At 40.7% G+C, this 24,958-nt stretch overlaps 1 pseudogene; it reads left to right on the plus strand.

Annotated features, from left to right (window-relative positions):
• Nucleotides 1-363: 363 nt before the first annotated feature.
• LOC102856132 overlaps nt 364-24,958 on the plus strand; it is a 41,447-nt pseudogene continuing 16,852 nt past the window's right edge.

Genomic DNA, 24,958 nt, shown 5'->3' on the forward strand with positions numbered 1-24,958 from the left:
TCAGAGAAGCTCAAAGCCAGCAGTCAAAACTAGGCCAGGTGCTGACTGTGGAACAGACCGTCAATTCCTCACGTCCAAGCACAAACTGAAGTTGAAGAAAATGAAAACGAGATGACCTGCGCCTTCTGGTAATCACAGCTTGCACACCAGTCCCTTAGCACTCCGCTCTGCTCATGCGTACTAGGAAGTGGCACGAGTCCGCGCTTTCCCCGAGGAATGCTCTGACGCAGGGAGACCAAATGCTAGTACTTCCCTATTGACAGAACCACCAAGATGAGAAAGGAAACAGATGCAAGGAAAGTGGTTTTAGCTTGGGGTCTTCTCTATGTATCGATGGTTGGGATGGTACAGAAATAACTTTCCCTTGCATCTCTCTTCAGCCTGAATGCCTTGGTTGATTTTTGGAGATACTTCAAATAGTACTGTGGCACCAACAAGTCTAGATGTTCGCCCTAGACAGCAACCACTTAGAGTTGGAAACAGCTATAGTACATATTAGGACTGTAGAGCCTTTCTTTCCTCTCCCAGAATGGCTACTAAGATAATCTAATCACAGGAAACAGCCCCTGTGCTTTTTCTCTCTGTCAAGGATGTGAAACTACCCTACCCTCCCTTTCCCAGTAACAGTTATCTCAGACTCCAGTCCACTTCCCTATCTTGAAGGAACCATCTATGAGCATCCCCTTCTCCAAGTTCCTTGTAAGAGAATATAAAACCCCTCTCTAACTTTTAGTGGGGGCTGCTCTTCTGCTTGAGAGTAAGCGCTTCAGTTTCTCCTTAATAAACTTTCTTGGCCTGCACTGTGTTTTGTCCTTCCTCGGAAACCTTACAGTACAGACAACTCCTCCCCATGATCTGGCAGCAACCCAAATCCCTTTCCTCTCCACCTTCTCCTTCAATTCCGGCTCAGAGTGTGTTGAGTTAAAGTCTCTCTGGTTCACCCAGCACCAGCCCAAAGTTCACCACCAGCTGTGTGACCCTCTCTCATCTGGCAGCAGTGATCCTTACAGCCCGGGTATGACTTACTTGCCTATCAGTGGTTATAATAAATTGACAAACTACAGCCCTTTTCCTTGTTCTCCCTGTCTTACCACTGCTGGGTCAGTGAAGAGCAGTGGGTTGAGATCTCACCACCATTCTTCACCCACTGTCTATAACTCACCTACAGATAAGAAAGACTATGCGGCAGATCTCCAAACACAGGACATTTTTTTGAGATGTGAAGAAGAGAAGCAGCATAGAGTTAAGCTGGGGAGTCCAGATTCTACTTCTCCTATCAGTTCTACTTTCTGGAACTACAGTTGATTTGTGAGGGTTATGCCCAGACTTTAAAGAAATTCCAGTATAATACTCTGGTTTCTCTTCAGATTGTATAAATCTTTCACCTTTTACTAAAGATTTCCGTGGAGAGGAACATTTGTGAGTCGCAGACTAATCTTTTGAGGCCTTTATTTGCAAAGCTAAATAAAAATTCCAGTATCAGCTCACTTGTAGGTCTCAGATGTCTTGTACTAATAAAGGCAACAGAGGCAAAGCTGGTCTCGTTTCTAAGCACTCTACCAAAGAGGTCTGGGCAAGAGTGACTATGAGTAGACAACTTGATCATATGAATTCATGGACAGTTAAGTTTAAAAATTGGATCAATAAGATCATATTAGTGCCACTTGTACAAGAGAGTGAGTCTGTCAGCACACAGATGAGATATATAGATTGTTCAGAGCTGCAAATCTGAGATGCTACGATTACAAGCTTGAAGCAAACTGCTCTGATCAAAGCCCCCTTAATTTCAACTTTGAATACAATCGTGCAGTATCTAGATTTCACACCCAACCAGGCATACTTGCTTGAAAGGGTTAAAGGTAACTATTGATTTGAAGGGGAAACAACTTTTTTCCTACTCCTTTGAGATGTTGTAAATAAAGTTAACAAGGAAATAATTTTTTAAAATAAAAATATGAAAACAAGTACACAAGAACCAAAATACGACTTTAAGACTATCCCATCCCATCTGAGTTTAAAAGCCAACTCAAGAATAGATTTGAAGCATTGGACACTAATGACTGAAGACCAGAGGAGCTGTGGGATGACACAAGATAAAGGTAAATAATCCAATAGAAAAATGGGCACAGGATATGAACAGGCACTTCACCGAAGACGACATTCAGATGGCTAACAAACACATGAAGAAATGCTCAAAATCCCTAGCCCTAAGAGAGATGCAAATTAAAACAACTATGAGATATCATTTCACCCCAGTCAAAATAGCAAAATTTAACAGAACAGCAAGCAACAAATGCTGGCGAGGTTGTGGAGAAACTGGAACCCTGATTCACTGTTGGTGGGAGTGTAAAATGGTGCAACCCCTGTGCAAAGCAGTATGGCGCTTTCTCAAAAAGTTGCAAATAGAGATACCATTTGACCCAGCAATTCCACTACTGGGAATATACCCCGAAGAGACCATAGCTGACATCCAAGCAGATATATGCACACCCATGTTTATTGCAGCTTTGTTCACAATAGCAAGGAGCTGGAAACAACCTAAGTGCCCATCAACAAACGAATGGCTAGAGAAGCTGTGGTATATTCGCACAATGGAATACTATGCTGCATTAAAAAACAAGGAACTCATGCAATATTATTCAAAATGGTTGACTCTGGAGAACATTATGCTGAGTGAAATATCCCAGTCACAAAAGGACAAATATTACATGATGCCACTGTTGTAGAATGGGACTGTCCTTGGGGTTGGGGAGAGAATGAGTAAGATGGGTTCAATAATGTATACTGCACTGAAACAGAGGAGGGAGAGAACCGTCTAAAAGAGAGATGTAACTGGGTATTTCTGTCATCACAGGAGACTAGAGCGAGGGCTGCATGGTGGAGGGGACCTGGGGGAGTGTTTGTAAAACAATGAAAGAATCTTTTCTTTTACTTTTCCATAATTTTTGGACTCATGTACTTATAACTTGTTAGTCAAATTTGTGTCTTCTAGGTTGCAACACCCCCATGATACATCTTCAAGGATATGTACATGTACAGCCAAGCACAATCAATAAGAGTGCATCTGAATTCCAAAATCAATCTCCATAATAGTCTATGTGTTTCCTACTGCCAAAGGGGCCCTTTAGAGTAGTGAGAGAAGATCTTCACCCTGAAACCCACAGCATCCCTTTTCAGCAGGAAGTAGCTAAGAGAATATGCCGTCCCCTTTTCCTTATGAATCAGGGTGAAGTCTCTCTCAGGGAGGAGTGATAGGGAATGGCAAAGGATACACTGACAAAGAAGATTAATCAGAACTGACTTTGACAAGCACTGTGGCATTTGGACAAGAACAAACTGGGAGGAGGGTAGAGAGAATAGTGCAACAATGAATGAGTGGAAGCCCAAAATCTCTGTAAATGTTTATGAAAATTAATAAAATATAATTATAGAAAAAAACCCCAGTACCTAAAAAAAAAAAAGGTATCATCCTTGAAGAAAGCAAAAGGTCACTACAAAGACAGAGGAGAAAGAAAAGAATAAAGTAGATGTCAGAAGACTCTGAAAATTTCACTAGAGATCAAGAAGCCAAAACAAAAGGGAGAGATACTGAAGTAAAAGAGATGAATAAATGATTTCAAAAGACAGCTTAAGCAGATAAAGTATTATAATGGAATGTGAAAAGAGCCAGAGTTGGAGAATAAAAAGGGAAGAACTCACTGAAAACTGAAAAACAAATTCAAACCTCAAGTTGTAATACTGAGAGATGTTATGGAAAAAACCTTGTACGATCTAGGAAGCATCAAAAGAAGATGGAGTGAATACAGAGTCACTGTACTAAAAAGAATTGGTTGATAGAGAAATATTCAGGAATTAGCATATGGTTAAGAGCCAATGGTGAAGACAGAAGAAGTTCAAGCTACATTGAAGGCATTGGCAAGAAAAATAAAGTCTCAGGAATCAATGAGACTTGATTGGCATGATTCAATTAACTAAATCTCAGTGATCTTAAAAAAAGTAAAGCACAACTTGATTTTTTCATTGTTGTATAAACAGAACTGGGAGGCTATGTGTGGAAATGTCTGTTAAGAATTTTCAAGGAACATATAATTGTCTATTAAGAGTCTTCAAGGAATATATAATTACATTGTTGTTATGTGCCATCGAGTCACCTGTGGCTCAAAGCAACCCTATATACAACTCTGAAGCCTTCCCTGTCCTAAGCCAGTCTCATTGACTCCAGCATACCAATCCTCATTGCCCTAGTTACTGTACAATCCATCTCATCCAGGGTCTTCCTCTCCTGAGATGTCCCTCCACCTTTCTGAGTATGATGTCCTACTGCAAGGACTCCTGGCCATGTGCCCAAAGTATGTGAAAAAGAGCTTCCAAATCCTAACCTTCAAGGAGAAACTTTGTTTCACATTCTCCAAGATGGACTTGTTTGTTTTCTTTGCAGTTCATGGTATGTTCAAGACTCTTCTCTAGCACCACAACTCGAAGGCATCAATTTTTTTTAATGCAAATTTATTTTTTTTTAAATTTTAAAAATTTTATTATTTTTGTGTATGTGCATGTACTGTCAAATCAGATCTGACTGGTACAGGAGGAGATTGTTCCTCCTTCTCCAGCCGAATATCTGGTAGATTTGAACTGTGCACCTCTGGGATTGCAGTGCAAAAGGCATCAATTTTTCTTCTAAATTTATTGCTTTAGTCTCATTAAACATAAATTCTTCATTCAATGTTTTAGCTCAAGAAGTTAAGAAAGGAACAAATATTTGGTTATGCAGTGATTGACACTAAGTCAAATGTAATCATCAAATTTTGCACTGGTACACTGTAGAAGACGGTATCAAAAGGTTGAGGGAAATAGGTACGTTAGAGTGGATCTATCAGGTCAGACACAAAATCCACCCACAGAGTGTTTATCATAATGATGAGAAACAGATTTGAAAGGGAGCATCAGCATTCTTGAAGATTGTTGGAATTATTATATAAGCCAGGCTTCACAGTAGAAATTTTCCTAATCAAATTAAGATAGTTACCAAAAGTAGCACATGTCTGGTGGTTCAATCTACCTGCAGCTCCATGGAAGAAAAATAACCAATTTTCTCCCATGCAATTTACAGAGCCAGGAAGGAACCTACTGGACAGTTAGCTATGAGTTGAATCTGACTTGACAGTAATGAATTAAGTTACATTAAACTACCAGGGTGTTGGCTGGACACTAGGAGCCAAGTAGTTTCACGGAACTGACAAACACAGAATGATTGGGATTACCATAATAGACAGCAGAGTCAAAACAATGATCACAATAGTCTGACTTGTGTGGATTTATGGTGTTGGCTGCTTACTCATAGTGTCCTAAAGGTGACATTGATGGGAAGTCTACTAAATATTTGTTTGATCTATATAAGATGAAGAAGTATAGGTCAGGTAAATGGCAATCTATCTTGAATCACCAGGACAAAGTTAGTGTCACTCAATAAGTTCCCAGACTTGAGCCAGTGTACAGACACACAGGTCCTTGAATGAAGGAGAGGCAGAGTCTCTTTGAGGAAGAATACTGCCAAAAATTAATACTCTTATTCTTTCTCCTGTTATTGTTGTTGTTATGTGCTGTCAAGTTGCCTGCGACTCATAGCGACCCTATGTACAACAGCCCTAAACCTTGCTCTATCCCATGCCAATCTTAGTGTCTTCAACACACCTAACCCCATTACTCCAGTCACTGAATCAATCCATCTCATTGAGCATTTTCCTCTCTTCTGCTGCCCCTCCACTCTCCAAAGCATGATGTCTCTCTCCAAGAGCTTATCCCACTTTGCAACATGTCCAAAGTAAGTCAGACAAAGCTTCAGAATCTTTGCCTCCAAGAAGCAGCCTGGTCTCACCCTCTCCAGGATGAACTTTTTTGTTCTCCTAGCAGTCCATGGTATATTCAATACTCTTCTCCAGCACCACAGCTCAAAGGCATCAATTCTCCTTCTAGTAACTGTCCCTAGTAACTGTCCAGCTTTCTGATGCATAGCAAGTAATTGCAAAGACTATGACCTGTATCTGGAGCACCTTAGTCTCCAGACTGACATTGTTGCTTTTCAGTACTTTGGAGAGATCTCTGACAGCTGACTTTCCCAATGCAATGCATCTTTTAATATCCTTGCTGCTGGTACCAAGAGTGTTGATTGTAGAGCCAAGCAAACTAAAGCTGTTAACAATCTCAATTTTTTCACCATCTGTCATGATGCTGCCAATTGGCCCAGTGGTGAGAATCTTTGATTTCTTGATGTTGAACTTCAATCCATATTGAAGGCTCCTTCACCTTCTGCAGCAAGCGCTTCAGGCCCTCCTCAGTTTCAGCAAGCAGGGTTGTGTCATCTGCATAACACAGATTGTTGATGAATCTACCTCCATTCTTGATGCCACATTTCCCCTCATAGAGTCCAGCCTCCTCAATAATATGTTCCACGTATTTTTCCTAAAGGGATCTATGCCTTTAAAAAGTGTGATGGTTTATTTGGGAAAAGGAAATAATCAGGTATTTAGAGGATGATTAGATGTTACTGGCTTGGCATTGACAATAATTCCAGGAAACCTGAAGCATATGGAGGTCAGGTTATTGATGGAGTTTTAGCTCAGGTTTGTTCTCATAGTGGGTCCACTTGGTCTCTGAACCCATCCTGTAGTGATTTCCTCAGTTCTAGAATGCATAATTGCAATGGACAAACTTAGCAACTGGCAGAGTTCCCATATTAGATCTTTGATGTTTAGTAAGGGATGTTATGGTAGGGAAAGCCAAGTGGGAGTCATTAGAATTGCCTCTATCCAGGAAAATAGTAAACCAAGCAATGATGGATTCCTGGAGGAACTGCAGAGATTAGTGCTACCATCAAGGACTTGACGGATGTAGAGATGGTGTTTTCCATCACATACCCCTTTAATGCTCCTATTTGGCCTATTCAGAGAACAAATGGGTTTTGGAGAATGATAGTTGATGATAAAAACAACTTAAGCAGGTGGCTACACCAACTGTAGCTGTCCTTTCAGATGTGGTTTTATTACCTAGCCATCAACTGGCAGAGAAAACACTACATTTCTGCCACTCTCTCTGAAGTATATCAACTCTCTAATTATCATTGTTGTTTGTTGTTAGGTGCTGTCAAGTTGAGTATGACTCAAAGTGATCCTATGAACAACAGTTCTGGAACTGTTCTATCCTGTGCCATTTTCACAATCTCTGACACACTTGAGCCCATTGCCACAGTCACTGTGGCAATCTACCATGTTAAGCGTCTTCCTCTCTTTCACCACTCCTCCACCTTCCCAAGCATGATGTTCCTCTCCATCGAATAGCCTCTCCTAGCAAAATGCACAAAGTATGAGGTGAAGAAGCACTCTGGCTGCACTTTCTCCAAGACATATCTGTTTGTTCTTTTGGCAGTTCATGAGATTTCAGTACTCTTCTCCGACACCACAGTTCAAAGGCAGAGATTCTTCTGTCATCCTTATTCACTATCTAGCTTTCGGCAACAAAGCAAGTGATTGAAAAGACCATGGCTTGAAAAAGGTAAATCTTAGTCCTGAAACTAACGTTATTGCTCCTTAGTAATTTGGAGAGGTCCCTGACTACAGACTTTCCCAGTGCATTACATCTCCTTATCTCCTACCTGCTGGTATTCGTTGTGGATCTTTTAGACAAAGTTGCTGACAGTTTCAATCTCTTCTCCACCTACTGTGCCTATAAGACCAGTGGTGAGAATTTTTCTTTTCTTGACATTGAGATGCAATCCCTATTGAAGGCTGTAGTCTGATATTTTTCAACCTCTTCAAGTCCTCTTCACTTTCAGCAATAAGATTGTACCAGCTGCATAATGAAGGTTATTGCTAAGTCTTCCTCTAGTCCTAATGTCACATTCTTCTCCAGAGTCTAGTTTCTTAAATAATTTGTTCAGCATTCATATTGAATAGGTATGGAGAAAGGATATAACCCTGATGCACACATTTCCCAGTTTTAAGCCGTGCAGTGTTCCCTTCCTCTTTTTACAAAACAACGTCTTGGTCTAGGTATAGGTGAACACAATTCATTGTTCTGGGTCTCCCATTCTTCTTGATGTTAACCATAATTAGTTATGGCCGATGTGGTCAAATGCCTTTGCATAGTCATAAAAACACAAATAGACATTCTTCTTTGCTTTCAGCCAGGATCCATATGACGTCAGCTAGGATATCCTTAGTGCCATGGCCTCCAGCTTGAATTTCTGGCAATTCTCTGTTTATGCACTGTTCTAGTCATTTTTGAATGATCTTCAGCACTATTTTGTTTGCATGTGATACTAATGATATTGTTTGATATCTTCCACATTCTGTTAGATCACCTTTCTTGGGAATGGGAACAAATACGGATCTCTTCCAGTCAGCCAGCCAGCCAGTTGTCCTCCAAATTTCCTGGCATAAACTGGTGAGCACATCCAGAGCTGTATCTTTCATTTGAAACATGTTTATTGGTATCCCATCAACTCCTTGGGATCTTATTTTTTGCAAATGTCTTTAGTGCAGCTTGAACTTTTTCTTTTCTTTTTTTTTTTTTTATGTGAGTGTACCATCAAATCAGATCTGACTGGTACAGGAGGAGATTGTCCCTCCTTCCCCGGCAGAGCATCTGGTGGATTCGAATCGTGCGCCTCTGGGATTGTAGTTGCAGCTCCTTGCCACTAGGCCACCAGAGCTCCCCTGAACTTTTTCTTTTGTGTGTGTGTGTGGCTTTTTTGGTTTTATTTAAATTTATTATTAATTTCAGTAAAAATTTACAGAGACTTTGGATTTCCATTCGTTCATTGTTGCACTTAGCTTGAACTTTTCCCTTCATTAACATTGACTCTTGATCAAGTGGTACTTCCTAAAATATTTCAATATCAGTCAATTTTTCTTGGTAGAATGATTCTGTGTATTCTTTCTGTCTTCCTTTTGATGCTTCCTGGGTCATTAACAATTTTGCCCACAGCATCTCTTAAGTATTGCACTCTCTGTTGGCCTAGTGGTAAGAAGCTGCACTCTAAGCCTGAAAGCATGTGGTTAGAATCCACCAGCTTCTCTAACGGAGACAGATGAGCAATCACTTCCCATTCAATTAACTGCCTCTGAAAATCTGCCAGAGGGCCAGCTATGGATGGGGTCTGACTTGATGGTACACAACAACAACAATAGTACTGAATTAGTACTGAACTCTCTACTACTACATCATAATTTACTCTGAAGGGTCTTTGGTTGCCTCTTCTTCCACAAGATATTACACTGCTTGATTATATTGATGACATTATGCTGATTGGATCTAGTAACAACATAGTATCACTAATTCTAGACTTATTGGTCAGACATTTGCCTACTTGAAAAGAGGAATTAACTCAACAAAAATTCAGGCACCTTCCACCTTAGTGATATTTCTAGGGTTTCAGAGGAGAAGGAGAAGTTATTGCATATGATCCCTCCCACAACTTAAAAATATGCACAAGGCCTGGTGGGACTCTCTGAGATTTGAAAGCAACACATCCCTCATTCGAGTCTGCTGCTACAGCCTATCTAGTAAGTGACTAAAAAGTTGCTAGCTCTGCAGAACAAGAGAAGACTCTGCAACAGATTATGGGTGTGTCAGCTACTCTGCCACTTGGGTCATGTGATCTGACTGACCCACTGATACTTCAAGCACCATTAGGTGCAATTTTATTTTTAAATAATTAGAGGAATTCCTGTGTGCCAAGAAGCAAATACAAAGATCTTGATAAAGCATTATTCACAATAATAGAAAATTGGAATAACTTGGGGGCATATATCAATAGAAGAATGGATATTAGAAATTTAGATGTATCAATATGATGACACGTTTACAGCAGTGACAAACGAAAGAGTAGATCTATGTACAAATATGGCTAGATGTTAAGAAATATATAATATTGAGTGGAAAAGTAAGAATACACATAACATGCCATTAACACAAGTTTTGTTTTTATTTTTTTAAATTATTTTTGTGTGTGTGCACCGTCAAATCGGATCTGACCGGTACAGGAGGAGATTGTCCCTCCTTCCCTGGCAGAGCATCTGGTGGATTTGAACCGTGCGCCTCTGAGATTGCAGTGCAGCTTCTTGCCACTAGGCCACCAGAGCTCCCCTTATTAACACAAATTTAAGACACAAAAACTTTGTGTTCTTTATTCATTTAGCAAATTTTTGCTGAATGTCTTCAATAGGTGAATGGACAAATAAAGCTCTTGTGCATCACTACAATGGAAGATTATTTAATAGAAAAATGAGCTACCAAATCATGAAAGACATAAACATTTAACTGCTAAATAAAAAAGCCAGTCTGGAAAAGAATCCACAAACTGTGATTCTAACTATATCATATTCTAGAAAATATAAAACTGTTATCAACATAGAAAGATCAGTAGTTGCCAGAAGTTCAGGAGGAGATGGAGACTTTGAATTTCCATTCATTCATTGTTGCACTTTTCTCCCCTCCCAACCTTCCTCCCTAGTACACTACCCTCTTGGAAAAGTAAAAGAAAAAGTCTTTCATTGTTTTACAAACCCTCACCCCAGGTCCACTTCACTATATAGTCTTTGCTCTGGACTCCTGTCATAACAAAAATACCTAATAATTTTCCCTCTTAAACAATTTTCTCCCTCATCTGTCTCAATGCAGTATACTTTATTGAACCCATCCTTATCAGTCTTCTCCTAACACCGAGGTCAGTTCTGTTTATAACAGTGGCACCATGCAGTATTTGTCCTTTTGTGACTGAGATACTTCACTCAGCATGATGTCCTCCCAGGTCACCCATTTTGAATAATATTGCATGAGTTCCTTGTTTTTCTTTCATTCTTTCTTTTTTTTAATTGTTATTTCCTTGTATTTTGTAAAATGAAACTGAAGTTACAAAACTACGAAAGGCTACAAGGCTACAAAAGTAGGAGTCTTTAAAATATGGCCCTTTTAAGGGAAATGTTCTGCCCTTGCATAAATTTTTGGGGAAAAGAAAAAGGACTAAAAAAATTCTGAAGCAAAGTGACATGAACATCTACAAACAGGTTTGACATGGCTTAACAGAATCAGGGTATTATTCATGACCAATTTGTTAAGATCTTATTTGCATAAAAATACTTCTTAAAATTCACCTGCCAGAAGTCAGTCACAGTAATTGGAAGTGGTCCTTGAGTTGCTATATAAGCAGGATTCGTGGGGTCATGATCCATGATGGGACTGGCGTTGATGTAGTCGGAGTTGCTGTGGCTGTTTTCCACTTTCAGCAGTATTCTGGAGTGATCATACGTCAGGACAGCCAGGGAGCAGTTCTTTTGCACGTTCTCTTCCCGCTGTGCCACCAGCGAGCTGTTGGGCTCTGCCTGGTAGGCGCACAGTGCCTCCCACCCCTTCTCCAGTCACTTCTTATTCTTCAAGTGGTCTTCCATGTAGGACAGGATCATGTGACCGGTAGAGATGTCCATGGTGGACTGGACCAGCTCCTCTGACCAGGATGAGGTGCTGCTCCGAGCTGAAGGGCTGGGCATTGGCCCATCGCTGAACTGGGAGGAGACACTGTTAATGCGAGAGGTGTGCAGGGGCTCCGGGCCCTCCGAGGACTGCACAGCCATGCACTGTCGGCACAGCTCCTGGTAAGCAGCAGTGACATCTGGGCCTGGGTCCCCCCTAGTCCTGAGAGTCTCTCCTTCAGCTTGTAGTGGTAACTGTGACGCAGGCAGTAGATGACTCCGGAAGCCAAGAGGACCTCATTGATGCATGTGATGGAGATCAGGGTGAGGACCACAAACTTGGTGGAGTCTTCTTGCTCTACTTGATTTGGCAGAAACTTGAGCTTACTTTTCAGGCGGTGGGCGGGAGGGACCTGGCTTGGCGACTGAGTGCTCGGTGGTTGCTGCGGAGGGGCGCCCCCAAGACCCGCCCCTCTTTCTTTCTTTCTTTTTTTAAAATTTAAATGTATTATTAATTTCAGTAAAAATTTACAGAGACTTTGGATTTCCATTCTTTCACTGTTGCACTTTTCTCCCCTCTCAACCCTCCCCCCCTAGTACGCTACCCTCTTGGAAAAGTAAAAGAAAAATTCTTTCATTGTTTTACAAACCCTGCCCTCAGGTCCACTCCACCATGTAGCCTTCGCTCTAGACTCCTGTCATGACAAAAATACCTAATTAAATATCCCTTTTAAACAGTTTTCTCCCTCATCTGTTTCAATGCAGTATACATTATTGAACCCATCTTCTCAGTCTCTCCCCAACCTCAAAGTCAGTCCTGTTTTACAACAGTGGCACTGTGCAGTATTTGTCCTTTTGTGACTGAGATACTTCACTCAGCGTAATGTCCTGTAGGATCACCCATTTTGAATAATATTGCATGAGTTCCTTGTTTTTCAATGCAGCATAGTATTCCATTGTGTGACTATACCACAGCTTCTCTATCCATTCGTTTGTTGATGGGCACTTAGGTTGGTTACAACTCCTTGCTATTGTAAACAAAGCCGCAATAAACATGGGTATGCATATATCTGCTTGGATGTCATTCATGGCTTCTTTGGGGTATATTCCCAGTAGTGGAATTGCTGGGTCAAATGGTATCTCTATTTGCAACTTTTTTGAAAGTGCCATACCACCTTCCACAGTGATTACACCATTTTACACTCCCACCAACAGTGAATAAGTGTTCCAGTTTCTCCACAACCTGGCCAGCATTTGTTGCTTGCTGTTCTGCTAAATTTTGCAATTCTGACTGGGCTGAGATGATATCTCATAGTTGTTCTAATTTGCATGTCTCTTAGAGCTAGGGCTTTTGAACATTTCTTCATGTACTTGTTAGCCATCTAAATGTCTTCTTTGGTGAAGTGTCTGTTCATATCATATCCTGTGCCCATTTTTCAATTGGATTATTTACCTTTATCTTGTTGTGGTGCTCAAGTATTTTATAAATTCTGGATTTAAGTCCCTTATCTGATATGTCATTACCAAATACTTTTTCCCAGTCTGTGTCTTCCCTTTTTACCCTGGTGGAGAAGTTTTTGGATGTGCATGCATAGGGGAGATACATAGGTATTTTTAATGGCAGAAAACTATTACTGAAGTGGTAGACACACAGCATTATGGGTTTGCTAAAACTCACAGAACCGAATAATACAAATAAAAAATACAACAACTCAACTCATTGTCATTAAGTTAGAATCGACCCATAGCTGACCCTCAAGTGGACTTTCCCAGGGTCATAAACCACATCTCTGTGGAAGGAATCATTGGAGAAGCTCAATTTCAGCATTCAAAACTGGGCCAGGGCGAACTGTAGGTCAGACCATCAATTACTCATGTGCAAGTTCAAATTGAGGCCAAAGAAAATGAAAGTAAGTCCCTGAGACCGAAGATAAGATCTTGAAATATATTTCATCTGAATTTCAAGATCATCTTAAGAATAGGTTTAAAACATTTAACATCAGTGATCAAAGATCAAATGAGCTATGGGACAATATCGAGGATATAATCCATGAAGAAAGCAAAAGGTTATTACGAAGCAGAGGAGAATGAATAAAAGGCCTGTTATTTAGGAAATAGTCATTCTGCTTCTTAGTCTGTCTTGGTTGGGCAGCTCCACCAAAACCTGTCCATCATGGCTAGCCCAAATGACATTTGAATCTTACAGCAACCCCAAATTATCTCAGTACAGCAAACTGAAGGCAAATTCAGTATCACTTAGAGCAATGTTCTCACCATTAATACCAGGCCCAAGGGCCACAGGACACCTTTGAGCTGTGGTGTTGGAGAAGAGCACTGATTATTCCATGGACTGCCAAAAACCAAACCAAACCAAACCAAAACAAAATAAATATGTTTTGGAAAGGATGTAGCCAGAGTGCTATTTAGAGGCGAAGATGATGAAGGCTTCATCTCACATACTTTGGTCATGTTGGAGGGACTGTTCCCTGGAGAGGGACATGATGCTTGGAAAGGCAGAGGGTCGACGAAGAGGAAGACCTGACCACGTGGATTGACATGGTGACTGCTGCAATGGGCTCCTTGTGTCAGGAGATGTGAATAGCACAGGATAGAAGGAGTCGGATATGTTGTACATAGGGTTGCTATGAGTCAGACACAACTTGACAGCACCTAACAACAATGAACATAAACCATTTGAAAGGAAATTGCCCTTCTTTCTCCTAAGGAGTGGCTGATAGATTTGAACTAGTTGTTTTTGGATTAACAGCAAAACTTCCTACTTATTGGACCACTAGGGTTCCATAAGAGCAATTTCTAGTTTTTCCTGTAACTGGCCTTAGGTAATCTCCCAAAATGGTTCACTACTTGCTTGATCTGGAAAATCCCACAGAATCATGCACATCAAGAGACTCAAATCTCCAGGTTCTGGGAAACGACCAGGCCATCAAGGGTTTGCATATGGAAAGCTACCAAATATGTGAAAGATAACACTTTACTAAAGCAATGTGTGCTATTCCAACATTACAATGATGGAGTTGGTAGGCGTGCCCAGGCCAAACAATGGGGTCAGGCACAGGGTTGGTGGCCCAAAAAGAGTGCTGAGTTTTTGCTGCATTGGCTTAAAAACACAGAGAGTAATGCTGAACTTAAGGGTTTAGATGCCGATTCTCTAGTCTGAGCACACCCACGTGACCAAAGCTCCCAAGATGTGCTGCCAGCTCACAGTCAGATTAAACCCCGGCCATACTGATATGATCCCTACTGACAAGGAACAGATTGTTCCTAAACCAGAAGAAGAGGTTGCCCAGAAGAAAAAAAAAGATCTCCTAGAAGAAACAAAAACTTATGGCTTGGGAATAAATGATTCAGCATCAAATAAAATTCAAATAACTTAAAAAAAAGAGTGATTCCCAAACGTTACCTATGGTCTTTAGCTGTTGCTTTAGTGTTGTTGATTTGTGCCATAGAATTAGAACCAACACATAGCTGACCCTCCAGCAGATTTTCAGAGACACTTAATTGCATGGCTGGAGATTGTCTGTAAAAAGAGCAAAGGCTATGTGAAGATGGCCATATCTGACCCTTATTGACTTCACAAAGGGGAAATGTCCACATCAACAGCATCATTAACACAAAACCAATTCCAATGAAGCCAGACATGTCCCCCCTAAACTCCTATACCTCTTTCTACTCATCTCAGTATCAATCTTACTGCTTTGCTGGGTCCAAAATCTGCTGCAAATACCTCCCAGACCATGCAGAACCATGTTAGGGGAGTCAAAAGGTTAGTAGTCCAGGTTAGTAGCATAATCCAGTCAGGATGGCTCCTGAAATGGCTCGCAGGCACCTCAGTCTTAAGTCTCACAGCTTTAGGTCAGTGTTACAAAGTTCTCAGTCCTGTCAGTATTGGATTCCAACTCTCAGTGCCCAACAAACTTGGGCAAAGGCTCTTAGCTCTGGTTCCAACCATGTAGCAATCCCAAGATCCTATCTCATGCCTGGTTCAGCCATGGCTGTAGATGCTGTACGTGTAGCTGGAACAAGACTGTCTGGTCAATAAGGGCATCCTACATTCTACTTCTTCTCTTTCTCCTCCTCCTCCCCCACTCACCCTCTCCTCTCTTTTCCCTTTTTGCTATGTGCCATTGAGTCAACTCCAACTCATACTGACCCTATGAACAATAGCCCTGAATCCTGTCCTATCCTGAGCCAGTCTCACTAACTACAACATACCAGTTGGAGTCATCATCCCAGTTACTGTGTCAATCCATTTCATCCAGGGTCTTCTTCTCCTGTGCTATCCCTCCACCCTTCCAAGTATAATATTCTTCTTTAAGGCTAGTTCCTCCTGGCAACATACACAAAGTATGTGAGATGGAGCCTCCAAATCCTTGCCTCCAAGGAGCAGCTTGGTTTCATCCTTTCCAGGACAGACTTGTTTGTTCTCTTGGCAATACGTGGTATGTTCAATACTCTTCTCCAGCACCAACCTCAAAGGCATCAATTCTTCTGTCATCTTTGATCATTGTTGATAAGACTAGTCAATCTCCTTGTGGAATGGCAAGATATCCAATCCCTTTATGGATGGGCTAACACACCCTATTTGCATATTTCTGCCTATCTACGTGGCCAAAGCAGATTCAGATGGCTAGGAAAGTCATATTGAAAAATAAATTCCACACTATCCTTCTCCCACAGAACAGTCAATTCCAGAGCAGTAGATTTGAACCACATGTCTTTGGGAATGCAGTACAGTGTGGAAAGTAAAATTTCATAATAAATATTTATAATAAACCAAATGCTAAATCAGGATATGAGGCAGGCTGATACAAGCTGGAATTCACCCTGAAGCACTTAGGCAATCCTTAAATGTTTACAGGGGTAGGCACTAAGGCAAACCTTAAGTGTTTACAGGATTCTTGTATTTGCTAAACCCTCCCTCCTGAGTCAAGCATAAGGATTCCTTTTCTTTTTTAAATTATTTTTTTTTGTGTGTGTACCGTCTAATTGGATCTGACTGGTACAAGAGAAGATTGCCTCTCCTTCTCCCACAGGGTATCTGTTGGATTTGAACCACGTACCTCTGGGATTGCAGTGCAGTTTCTTGCCACTAGGCCACCAGAGCTCCCTGCATAAGGTCTTCAATAGAAAGAGCTTAGCTTCATTTGCATTGAATTCTCTTTGTGATTTGCTCCCTGGAAATTTTCAATAAAGACACAGGGAAGCGGAGACTGGCACTTTGGTTGTTTAAGAACTGTTGGCCTCTTAACAGTGGCAGCACGCACAAGAGGACAGACATCCTAAATGCACCGCATATTTTGTTCTGTTGAATGCTTCTGCCATAAGATGTTAGACCTGGGGGAAGTCTGTTCACAATTCTCAGGTTCCCTTTACCATATATAAAGGGGGAGGACAGTGACACCTAGTTCAAAACATAGTATGACCACTTATGGGGTGGGTAAAAGTGGCGGTGCTGGAATTGGAGACACTATCCCTGACCACATAGTCCTCGGTCAGTTGAGGCGACCAGACTGGGGTAGGGGCAATTGGAGGGGGAGTATACCAGCCAGCTCCTGGGGGGTGTTGCCCTGCTTGGGACGGGCTACCCTCGGCCCTCAGCTCGGGGTGAGCCGTTGCGGCCCTCAGGGTGAGCTCCTCAGTCCCCAGATTGTGCCATCTGACCCCTGGGTGGGGAAGGAAAAACAAAACAAAACAAAAAAAGAATGCCTAGGGTATCCAGAGAATGTTATCTAGGCCACCTTCTGCCACCCTCTCCCCCGTAAACCTGAAAGCAACACCCTTAAAGCCCTTCTATCTGTAACTCACAAGTTTGTTCTCTCTAGGTTTGTTCCCTTTCCTATAGGTAACCTTAACACTGAGTTTTACTCCAGAATTGACCCTGAACCCAGTGCCAGTGACAAAAAGGAAATACAACTAACAGCTAAGGAAGCAAAGTAGGATGGAGCCTCTGGATTCAATCAGCCATCCCCACTGGACCCAACTGGGAAAACACTTTGCAGTCCAGAGGGGAGCAAATGACAGGAAAATATCTTCTAACAGAACAAAAAGGCAAGCAGCTTTAACCCAAGACCACCGGTAAGGTGATAAAGCGTCCTTCCTTCCCCACTTTACATCTACGCCACTGTTCAGCATGAAGAAGCCGGAGAGTCGGCATCCAGTTCCCAAATCAATAAGACAGTTGGTTTAATTACCATTGTAAAATGCTTGTCATTCCTCTGTAGCATCTGGTCCCCACTGGATCTTCATCATTTCCTTCACCTGCTCCCCCCACTGACCAAACTGTGCAGCTCTGCAACTGCATCCTGGCCCATCCTCACCCTTCTGCCCCTCCCTGTACCCCCAATATGTTTTTCCCAATTAAAAAAAAAAGAACTGTTGGCCTCTTGCCTTACCATTTTTGCTTATGTTTTGGTGTTCTGCCTCACTATTAATACTTATTAATTAATATACATTACCCTCGGTCTGCAACAGTACAGCTTCTTACCATAATGCCACCAGAACTTAGTATATAATAATGTATCCATATTGCCTTATCAATTCACCACATGAATACAAGATGTTAATAATAGGTGTTAAACATAGCATAAGAGAGGAGAGGGCATATATGGAAATCTCTGTATCTTCTGTATAGTTTCTCTGTAGAGTTCTTCTAAAAAGTAAAGTAAAAAAAATTTAAAAAAGTAAAGTCAATTAAAAATAAATAGCCCACCCACCATTACTGACTGCTTTGACCAGAAACACAATAGAATGTCTTTGTTAAAACAGGAGAAAAATGTACAAGAAGCTGCGCTGCAATCTCAGAGGCATGAGGTTCGAATTCACTTGATGCTCTCTGCTGGAGAAGAGACAATCTCCTCCTGGACCAGTCAGATCCGATTTGACGGTAGACACACGAAAAATAATAAAATTTTTTTAAAAAAATAGAAGAAAAATGTAGAACACAGTTCAAATTCATCACACATACACTCCACAAAAACCCTCCAGTGTTACTGGTGATTGGGACTGGAGGAACCCCCAAGAAAATTGTCCTAAGCCACCTTGCTGACTTGCAACCAAAGCTGCTTCTAGAGGCTGCCTCTCAATAAAAGAAAAGTGACCTATGTATTAAGCCATAACACTGAAAAGAATGTGCTCCTTAGAACAATCACCTACACGGTATGCAAAGAGAAACATGTGCTCAGAAGCAAAGATGAGTAGGCAGGGAGGGGCAGGGCCGAGCGATAGGAATCAGGAACCTAGGGTTGAAATGGAGAGAGTACTGGCACTGCATAGATTGTCATCATTGTCACAACAGAATTTGTGCATAGATTATTGAGAGGAAAACTAATTTTCTGTGTAAACTTTCACCTAAAACACAATCTAATGTTGAGAAAGAGACAATTAATGGAACCCCCAGAAAAGAATTAATGAGATTCTGGAGACTAAGGTGCATCTGATACAGGCCATGGTCTTTGCAATCAGTTGTTATGCATCAGAGAGTTGGACAATGACCAAGGAGGACAGAAGGAGAATCAATACCTTTGAGCTGTGGTGCTGGAGAATAGTATCGAGAGTACCATGGACTGCCAGGAAAACAGATTCATCCTGGAAAGGGTTAAACTGGGTGGCTCCTTGGAGGCAAGGATTCTGAGGCTCCGTCTAACATACTTTGGACATGTTATAAGGAGAGACTGGTCCTTGGAGGAGGACATCATGCTTGGGAGGGTGGAGGGTCAGCGCAGGTGGGGAAGGCCCTCTGTGAGTTGGATTGATTCAGTGACTGGGTTAATCAGGATGGGAGTGTCAGAGACAGTGCGATTGGCACAGGACAGAGCAGAGTTTGGGGCTGTTGTACATAGGGTCACTATGAGTCGCAAGCAACTCAACGGCACATAACAACAACAACAACGTATGGCATAGAAATTGCTGAATGGGAACTTAAACTACTGTGTCAACCTTCATAAAAATCACAATATAAAATGTTAAAAATCAAGGAAGGAAGGGAGTAGGGGAGATAAATCAAAGAAGGAAGGGAGTAGGGGAGATAAGGGGCATTGAGGAGGGACCTTCATGACACTCAGATCAAGATGTCAGAGGAGGACTTACTGAGGAAGTGAAGGAGAAAACCACATAGATATCTTGAGGCAACAGCATTTCAGGCAGAGAAAACCAAAGGCTCAAAGAGAGAAGTAAGCCTGCAATATTTGGGCAATTAATAGGCAGCCATTTAGGATGGAGGAAGTGAGGAAATAAGGGGGAAATGAATTGGCCAGAAACCATAGAGTTGAGCATCTCTATGGGTGGGGTCTTATAGGTCATAATAGGTAGGGATGTCTGAACAGGGATAACAACACTGATTTGGTCACTCTCAAATTTAAAAAAAAAGAAAACAAAATGTAAAAATGTAAAATTAATTTAAAAAGAGACGTTTTTAACATAAGTAAGTGAGGTTAGAGTGACTGTTTCATGACTAAGACAATTGGAGAAGCAGAACTGGGGAGCTCTGAAGTTCAGATTTGGACATGTTGAGTTGAGATGTCTTTTGGGCAAGTAGGTGGAGATGTCAAGTGTTCAGTTGGATGGATGTATAAGACTGGGAGTTGGAGCAGAGTACTGGGTTACACATATAAATCTGTGATTTGTGTGTATATAGATAGCATTCAAAACCACCTGGCAGGAGATCAAATAAAGATAATGATGACCACTTGATTGAGCAGCAGGGACATCATAGGCAACAATAAGAAGAGTCTTATGTTTGAGGGTGAGGCATATAATGATTAAATGCTTGGTTGTTATATAACAGGTGTCATCCTACAGCTGCTTGTTGGGAGAAAGAATGGCAGTATACTTCTGTAAATATTTAGTCTTTGGAGTTCCATGGGGCAGTTCTAGCCTGTTGGCTAGGGTCACTGTGAATCAGAATAAACTCAATGGCAGTATGTTTGGTTTTGGTTTTATATAGGGTTGAAAAGCCAACTGGATTTGGTGCAAGAAAATGGGAGAGAGAAACCGGATACAGTTAATATAGACAACTCTTTGGAGTAGCTGGAGGGAGATGTGGAATGATGATATGTATGTTGAGGTGTCAAAATAATGTATTTCACTCTAAAAGTTGCCTGGGGATAGGAAAAGGGGAATGGATTGCCCTTGATGGTTCAAAGGGATTTTCTCTTTTTTTTTTTTTTATAAATAGTGTAGCATTGTGCTGAGTGAACTAACTAAGTCTCATAAGGACAAATACTGCATAAGAGCATTATTGTAAAAATAGAAAGATAACTAGTAAGATGTGTATAAAAGTCCAAAAGGGGGTGAGGAGGGGTAAGGGATGGGGAGGTGGGGAGAATGGAAAAATCACTGTGTCTGTTGCAGAGTTTGGTGGGCAAAAGGAGAGGGTGAAGGAAATAGGAAAGATCCAGTGGGGATATGAAAAGACAAGGTAATAGATCAATGATGATCAAATTTATAAAACACAATATATGGGAATGAGTGTATGAAACACAATGTGAATGAAGTAATGCATAAAACACAATGTATATGAGTGAGAATGAAACATAATATATATGAATTTTGTATGCAAGGAAATATAAAACACTAACAAAACCCAGTATAGGTGACTTGCATTTTAAAAAAAGAAAACAAATTGAAAGCAAATAAGAGTACAGCAACTACTAATATTGGAGATTAGAAAGTGTAGCTGTTTGTTATGTTATCTTTCTGCCTTAAAATTTCCATGTAAATAAGTTGTTGTTGTTAAGTGCTGTCTAGTGGAGCACGACTCATAGTGACCCTGTGAACAATATATCTGAACCTTGTTCTATCCTGCACCATTCACATTATTTCAACACACTTGCACCCCATTGCTGCAGACACTATTATCAATATATTTCATTGAGGGATTTCATCTCTTTCACTGACCCTCCACCTTTCCAAACATGATGTCCCTCTCCAAAGAACAGTCTCCCCTAGGAACATGCCCAAAGTTTGTGAGATGAAGCTTTACCATTCTGGCTTCAAGGACCACTCTGGTTGCACTTTCTTCGAGACATACCTGTTTATTCTTTTAGCAGTTCATGGAATATTCAGCACTCTTCTCTATCACCACAATTCAAAGGCATTGATTCTCCTCCTGTCTTTCTTATTCATTATCCAGTTCTCAGATCAGTAACAGGTGATTGGAAAGACTATAACTTGAATCATCATGGCTTAATCTTTTTCCCCCCTTAGTCTTTAAGCTGCTATCATTGCTCTTAGGACTTTAGAGAGGTCCCTGATCGCTGACTTTCCTAATGTTATTTGTCTCCAGATCCCCAGACTGCTGGTACTGAGGGTAAATAAATTAGGAGGGTGGGGGAAATCCCACTTCAGGTCTGCTAAATCCTAACCTCTCCAACAGAACCAAGAAATCTGCATTTGAAAACACACATCCCTTTTTTTCACCAAACCTCAATTCCTACCCCTAATAATTCTGAGAAACTAGAGTGTATGATGTTGTTAATTTTCTTTTTATGTTGTGTAATAGTTAATTTTAAGAGTCAATCTGGCTAGGCTATGGTGTCCAGCTGTGAAGGGATTTTATTGATGTTATTAACATTTACACTCTAAATAAAGGAGATTACCCTTGATATGAATGGGCCTCATTCAATCAATGGAAGATATTTTTGTGGGTTTTTCCCCCCAAATTTTTATTCTATATTGTTTTGCATACAAAATTTGAAATTCATACACATAGTGTTTCACACTTTCCAACACAACAATAGTTAAGAATTATTCTGTCATAGTCAATGGAAACAAGACAGCTACTTGTCAAATAGCAATCAAATCTTTCAAGCAATGGATTACACCTGAGTAGAAATCAGACAGATTGTCCCACAAGAAGATGGCATCAACTTCACTGCTTAAATTGTGTGTCAGTAGTTATATTTGAGGAGGGTACAGTTGCTTGTTTCCTGTTATTATGTGCCCTTAAGTTGACTATCACTCAGAGAAAGAGAGGAAGGCCCTCAACAAGACGGATTGACACAGTGATTGCAGCAATGGGCTTGAACATGTTGGAGATTGTGAGGATGTTCTAAGGTAGGTCAAAGTTCAGATCTACTGCATATTAGTCCAATAGTGAAGATTTTTGTTTTCTTAAGTTGAGACATAGTCCGTGTTGAAGGCTGTAGTTTTTGAGCAGTTAGTGCTTTGAGTCTGCTTTACTTTCTTTATGAAAGTTTGTGTTATTTGCTTAACATAGGTTGTTAATAAGTCTCTCTCCAATCCTGATGCCACACTCATCTTTATATGGTCTGTTGTTATGTACCGTCGAGTTGGAACCGACCCATAGCTGACCCTCCAGTGGGTTTTCAGAGGCAGCGAATCACACAGGAGGAATTGCTCATCCTCCTGCAGAGCAGCTGGTGGATATGAACCATGTGCCTCTATTTCTTTATCACTAGGCCACCAGACCTCTAATGTAGTCTAGCATCTCCAATTATTTGCTCAGCATACAGATTGAATATTATTATTGTTATTAAGTGCCATTGAGTCAACTACAACTCATAGTGATCCTATGAACAATAGATGTGAATTTTGCCCTATGATTGAAAAGGTATGAAGAAAGGTTACAACGCTGACACACATCTTTTCTGAGTTTAATCCATGCAGTGTTCCTTTGTTAAGTTTGGACAATTGCTTCTTGGTCTATGTATAGGTTTTATATGAGCACAAGTAAATGTTCTAAGATTCCTATTCTTCTCAATATTATCCGTAATTTGTTATGATCCACACAGCCAAATGCCTTTGCATAATCAATAAAACACAAGTAAATTTCTTTCTGGTGATCTCTGCTTTCAGCAAAGAGCCATCTAATATCAACAATGTAATGCCTAGTTCCACTGTGTCTTCTGAATCCAGCTTGAATTTCTAAAAATTCCTTGCCATTTAAAAAGAATCTTCAGCATGTGGTATTATTTGACATTTTCTGCATTCTGTTGGATTACCTTTTTTTGGAAATAGGAACAAATATGGATGTCTTCTAGCCAATTGACTAGGCAGCTGTTTTCCAAATTTGTGGATACAGACTGATGAACATGTCCAGGACTGCATGTGTTTGTTGAAACACCTTAATTGGTAGTCCATAAATTCCTGGGGCCTTATTTTTTGCCAATGAGTGTTCTTTTTTATTTCCCCCCCAATTGGTATTCGTAATGCCACATTTCCCTGTTACTGTTCACTTTGTTGATATATTGGTTGTTTGACTGCAAGTTGTGCCGTAGGAATGAGACTGAAGGAAGGCTAAGGGCCATAGTGTCAGGGGTCCCCAGGCTCTGTCAGACCAGTAAGCCTGACTGTAATTGTCATTTCACGCTTTGTTCTACATTTAGCTCCCACACTGCCTGGACTTTGTGTTGTGATCCATTTCAGAGCTGTTACCAGTGGTATTTGGGTGTTATTTAGTCTTTGGGTAACAGAAGTTAAAGATCTCAAGGTCCATTTGTGCTATGGGCTGTTTCCATGATTCTTTGATTATTTGTACTCTTTTTTGTTTCGAAATGGAGAGACCAATGGTGGCCTCTTAGGTGTCTGCTCCTTGTCCAACTTTTACATGCATGTGAGGCAATTGAAATCACTGTAGTTTAGCCCAGGGTACCATAGTCTTCAAAGTGACATCTTTGCTGTAAATTTTTTTTTCAGCAGATTTGCCCAATGCAGTATGTAATTTGATTTCTTAATTGCTGTTTCTACAGTGTTGATTGGGCAAATAAATTACTATAAAATGAAATTCTTAACAACCTCAATCTTTTCTCTGTTTATCACGACGTTGCTTTTGGGTTGGTCCAGTTGTGAGGATTTTTTTTTCTTTATGTTGATGTAAAATCCATATAGAAGGCTGTGGTCTTTGATCTTCATTAGTAAGTGCTTTGAGTCTTCTTTGAGCTTTTAACAAGCAAAATTCTATCATCCACATATTTTAATGAGCCTTTCTCTAACATTGACCCAGCACTCTTTTTTGTATAGTCTGGCTTCTTGAATTATTTGCTTAGCATATGGATTGAACAGGTGTGGAGAAAGGAGACAACTCTGGCTGCACACACCTTTTCTGACTTTAAACCAAGCAGTGCCCCCTTGTTCTGCTCATATATATATATATATATATGTGTGTGTGTGTGTGTGTGTATACACACACACACTATATGAGCAAAATCAAGTGTTGTGAAATTTGCACTCATCAAAATGCCATCAATAATTTGCTATGATTCACACAACCAAATGCCTTTGCAGAATCAATAAAGCATAGGTAATTACGTTTTTATATTCTCTGCTTCCAGCCATGATCTGTCTTACATAAGCATTGATACCCCTCTTTCCACATTTGAATCTGAATCTCTCCTTTCTTTTTGTGTACACACACACACACACACACACACACACACACACACATTCGCCCCTTGATCCCCCCAATCCTGACTCATAACGAGATGAGATATAACTAGGGAAAAATTAGGTATAGT

Source organism: Elephantulus edwardii, unplaced genomic scaffold (assembly GCF_000299155.1).
Source record: "Elephantulus edwardii isolate Elephantulus edwardi_28Jun2011 unplaced genomic scaffold, EleEdw1.0 scaffold00028, whole genome shotgun sequence".
Taxonomy (NCBI): domain Eukaryota; kingdom Metazoa; phylum Chordata; class Mammalia; order Macroscelidea; family Macroscelididae; genus Elephantulus; species Elephantulus edwardii.